This window comes from Carcharhinus amblyrhynchos, chromosome 10, assembly GCF_965287045.1.
Source record: "Carcharhinus amblyrhynchos chromosome 10, sCarAmb.v2.hapA, whole genome shotgun sequence".
NCBI lineage: Eukaryota > Metazoa > Chordata > Chondrichthyes > Carcharhiniformes > Carcharhinidae > Carcharhinus > Carcharhinus amblyrhynchos.
In genome coordinates this window covers 70158073-70164072 of record NC_137333.1, presented here as the reverse complement: position 1 = coordinate 70164072, position 6000 = coordinate 70158073, and the positions used below count along the sequence as shown (strand labels likewise).

Here is a 6000-nt window from a genome sequence, read left to right as displayed (position 1 = left end):
AACACTCTGCTGGAATTCCAAGACTGACAAGTTTATCCATTCAATAAAAAGATGCACTTATGCAACAATCAGAATTAACCAAACAAATAAATGATTGTTAAAAAAGGCAAAGAATCTGAGAATTTAATAGCATGAACTATTAAACAGTGTTGTCCAACAGGGTTTCAATACTTGCCAAACTTGTGTCAATCAGGTCCCCATTTTTTTGCCTTATGATATTAAATATATTCAATATTAACAAATCAAACACTCAATATTTTCAAATTAGGTTTTAAGTTTTAAATCATCAGTGGTCAAGAACGATTACATGTCAGGCCAGGGAACAGCAATGTTTCGAAAAGCAATCCTGCTACATGCACTCTCAAAGAACAGTACCAATCTGTTAACTGATGTATTTTGGTTTTTGGCAGTGTGCTCCAACTTTAATCTTTCTCTATTTTAGTGGAATCACCTATTAGGAGACTCAGGCTGGGAAGAAGTGGGGGGTATAGCTCAGTGGTAGAGCATTTGACTGCCGATCAAGAGGTTCCCTGGTTCAAATCTGGGTGCCCCTTCATTTACATGATTCCGTTAGGTCGATTGAGGGTTGCAAGGAATGAGCTAAAAGGCTTAGGAGAAGTCCTTGACAGGCTGGATAAAGGAAAACACCAAGGCTTTTTATTCTTATGTGAGGAAATACGAATTACCAGGGTGAGGTTAGGGCTGGTCAAGGCTAGTAGTGGGAATGTGCATGGCATCAGAAGAGATGATGAATGAGTATTTTTCTTTAATGTCTACCAAGGAGAGGGGCCATGTTTTTGAGGATGTGTGTGAGATACAGGCTGATAGGCTGGAGGCGGTAGATATTCTGAGGAAAGATGTAGTAGCAATTTTGGAAAAACCTGAGGGTCCCCTGGGCCAGATGGCATATATCCTAGGATTCTTTGGGAGGCAATAGATAAGATTATAGAGCCTTTGGCGTTGATCTTTGGGTCCTTACTGTCCTCGGGGATAGTGCCAGAGGATTGGAGAGTGGCGAATGTTGTCCCTCTGTTCAAGAAAAGAAATAGGAATGACCCTGGTAATTATAGGCTGGTTAGTCTTACTTCAGTGGTAGGCAAGTTAATGGAAAAGGTCCTCAGGGACCTTTTGAAGGGAGAACATTTACAGGATGATGCGGAAAGAGCAGGGGAGGGGGACAAATTAGATAGCCATGCCAAAGTGACAGCATAGGCAACTTGGGTGAAATGGTCTCCTTCTATGCAGCATCGTTCCATGATCCTCGTGAAATGTTTATGAAATCAAAATGCTAAATTTTGCTCTGCTGTATTACAAAGTTATTAAAATTTTTTTTGTGTTTCAGGTTAAAAAAAATTTTTATTGACACCAATGGGAACTGGTTGCACAGGTGCCAAGAATTCGGAACTTGCCAATTCCATGTGTTTCCAATGAAGAGATTCCTAAACTTGGAGTGGGGAAGCGAGAGTGTAAGGAGCTGGAACTTTATTTACTCAAATAGCTACCAGCTTTGGTCTGCCCCATTTCCCTGTACTTGGATTTTATTTGAATCTTTTTTGTTGCTCCTGGGCTTTTGGCCACTTTTCCTTTGAGCAGTTTTTTTCTAGTTTCCTTGGAGCTGCAACAGATTGTCTCCAGGAGCAGGGCTTTTACTAGTGGCAGTCAATTGCCAGATCCACAGACATGGGCAGTATAGGTCCTGATGAGATTTTACAATACAAACTCTATTGTACACCAAGTAATGCACTTCTAGTAAAATGCAATGCAAAACAATTTAGAATGGGAAATACATCTTATCGCTGTGTATTAAATGTAACATTAAACAAAACATTTTATTAATTTCAGATCTATATGGGCTCAGTAGTGATTTTCTGTGACAAGCTAATTTATGAATATAAAATTTGATTAAAAGACTTGTAAAAGACTGTCAGCATTTTCAATTCCAGGAATAATTAGCTAACAATAAAATCCTGGTTTTATTCAGGATGTAACAGGCAGTTTCACAAGATCTTAATTTTAATGCAATTCAATTACTGTTCAGGCCTGAGATGATTGGGATTGTGCACCCACTGTGATAAGGATGAGTTCTCAAGGGTTCTTTTATGTTCAAGTGTTCTTTCACGTACAAGTTTATTCACTAGTAAAGTACTGGTACTGTGCTATTCATATTTTTTCTGTCTTAAACAGCATGTTAGTTGACAGTTTAAAATCCTGCTGTTGCAGGCAAAATACTATTTATTAAAAAGAGGGGCGCTCAATGGACATGAGTCACCAAGGAAAAGCTCCAAAAGAATTTTACGAACTTCATTCACACGTATTTCACAATCTGGGTCGTTAGCTGTTGTGCAGAATTTAAATACCTCTCAAAAAAGCAAATCATGCTTAAAAGCATGAGTAGTCTATACAATGCCCTTACATGTATCAAAGACCAAGCACATCATTTCCTAAAACTGGACTGTTTCATAATAGTTGGAACTGGGTTGTTACAGAATCAGTGCAACTTCTTGAATTTGACAGAATAGGACCAAGGAAACAAGTTTTATTTACACAGTGCTTTAGATGTAGTAAAACATCCCAAAATGCTTCACAGAAACAAGTGAAATTTGAGACCAGGTCAGATAATCAAAAGTTCAATCAGAAGCTTTAAGGCAAATGGTATCAAGATGACTGTTCACCTGGAAGATAAACACCAACATAAGCTTGCTGACCTGAACTTGCAATTTCTATATACTTCCTCACCAATGAGAAAAAAAAATCAGTTAAGTCATGTACCCTTTCCAGTTTGCTTACAGATCCGGTGTAGATTCTTTTATTGCACATAACACCCAAGGTGGGGCACATCTAATGCTCCTCAGGTTAGGATTCTATCCATTGACCTACTCCACTCATTTTTGACAGCAGTGTAATACTGGTTTGAGGAGAAGCTGATATTGCCCTCAGCCTGGATATACCAAAGAGATTTACACTTGATCGTTTTGCAGTTGATGAGCAATCAGGAACAACAAATTAAGTAGTTCAGCAGTTTCTTGGCATCAGCCCCAATCTTTTCATTCTACGACAGTGCCATCTGGCAATACTTTGAATAGCTTGCTCTCTGATATTCAGTTTGGGTTCTGTTGGGACCACTGCTCCAGACTTCTGAGATGAATTCCAGAGGTGAGGCGACGTGAGAGTGCCTCCTGTGTATTTAATCAGATGGGAGGGTAGTAGGTGGAGACGCCACCACCTTCTTACCTCCAACCCAGTTAGATTTATGATGGAAAGGCCAGTGTTTGTCCTTCTGCCTTAATGTCAATTGAGGCTCTAAAATGGGCAATTAAATCAAGAGCTTCATCTTGCTGCCGTTGATATTAGTTCAGTAGTGGCTGGGGGTGGGGGGGGTGGGCTTGCAATGCGGCATCATGACAAACAAAGCACATTTGCTTGCCAAATCCCAGGGTCAAGGGCACTGTGCCTGATCGAGGGACCCAGCAGCAGAAAAGGGAGTCTTCATTGAGAACTACCAGGTCTGTCCTTGCTGCCTACTCCCCCCCATATTCCATGATCCTTATCCCATTCTTACTCATGTGGCCTGGACTTTGGGTGGTTGTTGACTTCATGGTGGTGAATATTTGATATGCGGGACTTCCATCCCATGGAAAGACCTGCTACTGGCCTCTCAAGTGTCTGAATGGCAATGACACTGGACCTGCTATATAGTTCCTGGGACATGTCTACAAAATACAGAAAGGAATAGGAGTTACAGACAACTTTTCAGAGTCTTTCCACAATATTGTACTTTGTCACAACTTTGCACTCAAACACAATAGTTTGGCCGGACGTATAGCATACATATTTAGGGCTAACTGTCTGGTATTTAGGTCACCTAACCCCTGCAGATTTCTTCAGGTAGGTTATTTTGTTAACCAGTCGCATGGTTTTTGGAAATGATACTGATTCTGACCTCCATTTCTAGGCTTTTTGAATTTTTCTCATTTGAAAATAGTTGCCTGCAGCATCAAACAGGGCAGAATTGGCTATGTTCTCCTTTAAAAGGTGTCTCAAAATATCTACAGCAAGTCATGCATGCTATGTAGCATTGAGATTTTACTAATTTTGCCCAAAAAAACTTGTTGAAATGTACTATTAAATGGCATTTTTGACACAATTTAAAGCCTGACAACAATAAATCTAGATTATTACCACAGCCATTTAGAATGCCAATTAGAATTAGTAAAAAAATTGTTGAGCCCATTCCAGATCAGTTTGCATCAGATATCATATCAGCTATCAGATCAGGCAGAACCTGTGAAAAGAGACTTGTTTCTCTTGCCACAGATGTTGCCTGTTGTGTATTTCCAACACACATGGAATGCTTAAAATTCTAGGTTTGCTGAAATATTTCCAGTTTCTTTTTCAGATTTCTAACATTCACAGTATTTTGCTTTTGAGCAGCTTTGAGACTGTTTGCTTTTCTACGACATCATTGCTTCTAAACAAGGGAAGCAAGATGGGGTCAATTTATTAAAGAACCATATTTGGTCATCAAGAAAGATGGTCTCAGCATTGAGTTCAACAATTTCAGATCATAGCCATTTTGCTTTTTTTAAGAACAAAACCTGCTGCTAATGATTTTGTGATAATCATTTACAGGTTCTTTAGATTCATCTTTTGTTTCTCTTAGCCCCTTATTGCCTCGCACTGGAATCCTTTTTGTCTTTTGGTCTCTCCTGCTTTTCTCCCAATCACAACTTTCCCTTCTATTCTTTCTTCTTCTCCTGCACTTGCATAAAATCTGTTATTTTTCAAACTTTTCCCAATTCTAATAAAAGGTCAACTTGAAATGTTAACTGTTCCTGCAATTAATAGTTTCATTTTGCTGCCGTCGGTATTAGCTCAGTAGTGCAGGGGGTGGGGGTGCTTGCTATGCAGCATGCATTAACAAACAAACCTAACATATTTGCTTGCTAGGTCCCAGGGTCAAGGGCACTCAATGCCTGACTGAGGGACCCAGCAGCAAAAAAAAGGGGGTCCTTACAGAGAACCACCAGCTCTGCCCTTGCTGCCTAGGCTTTGGGTGGTTGTTAATTAACAGCAGCCACCTTCTTCATGGTGGTGCTACCAAAGTCTGTTTGGCAGCAATATTTCCATTCTTTCTTCTTCTGCACTTGCATAAAACCTGTTATATTTCAAACTTTCCCAGTTCTGATAAAATGTCATCAATTTGAAAATGTTAACTGTCTCCCAGACCTGAGCGTTAAGCATTTTTTGTTTTAAATCAATTCTATTGTAAAACCCTTTACGGGTTATTTGAATAAAAAAAAGACCCATGACCACATGCAGATCTAGGCAACCAGATGCTCTTTAGTCAATAAGGTAAAGATAAAGGCATTCTACCATCCATGGTACACAAACAGCAAGAATTGATACCAGAGGAGCATGTGATCAGTTAGCTTCACATTAGCCAGCCCTAAAAGTTCATTCCTAGAATGAAAATAGAATTGTTTTAAATTGTATAATAGGTATAAAAATGACAACTTTTGAAAACTGAATTATTTTCATTCACATTTTATACAAAATAAACCAACTTGTTGCTTATAATATTATCTTGCTTATAGTTCACCTTCCATAAAGAATGCACATGGTATCCCATGTGAATTTATAATATTCAGCACAAACTAGGGTTCCATGGCAGGCCTCCTGTCTGTCATACTATCATTTGCCTAAACTGTGGGCTAAATGTGCATCCTAGGTCGACCTAATAAATGATTGGTGACGTTGGACTCAAAAGAATATTTCATAGACCTGTAAAATTTGCGCAAGCCAGTCCACTCAATGGGTGGGAGTTCACTGTGCATATATAAGTAGGGATGTACACGGCAATTCTTGCAGAAATGTTCACGTGCACGCAGCTGAGTGAATATCCTGCTGCATATTGTTCCCAATTCAGAAGTGCAATTTCACAACTTATGTTCTTAATTTGCTGAATGATTTATCTTAAACTACTACCACAAATAAGGTGTT

General features: G+C 39.2%; 1 non-coding gene across 1 annotated transcript; it reads left to right on the top strand.

Annotated features, from left to right (window-relative positions):
• Positions 1-481: 481 nt before the first annotated feature.
• Positions 482-554, top strand: trnag-gcc (transfer RNA glycine (anticodon GCC)). Its single transcript has one exon. It is a non-coding gene; the product is annotated as a tRNA-Gly (tRNA).
• Positions 555-6000: the final 5446 nt, after the last annotated feature.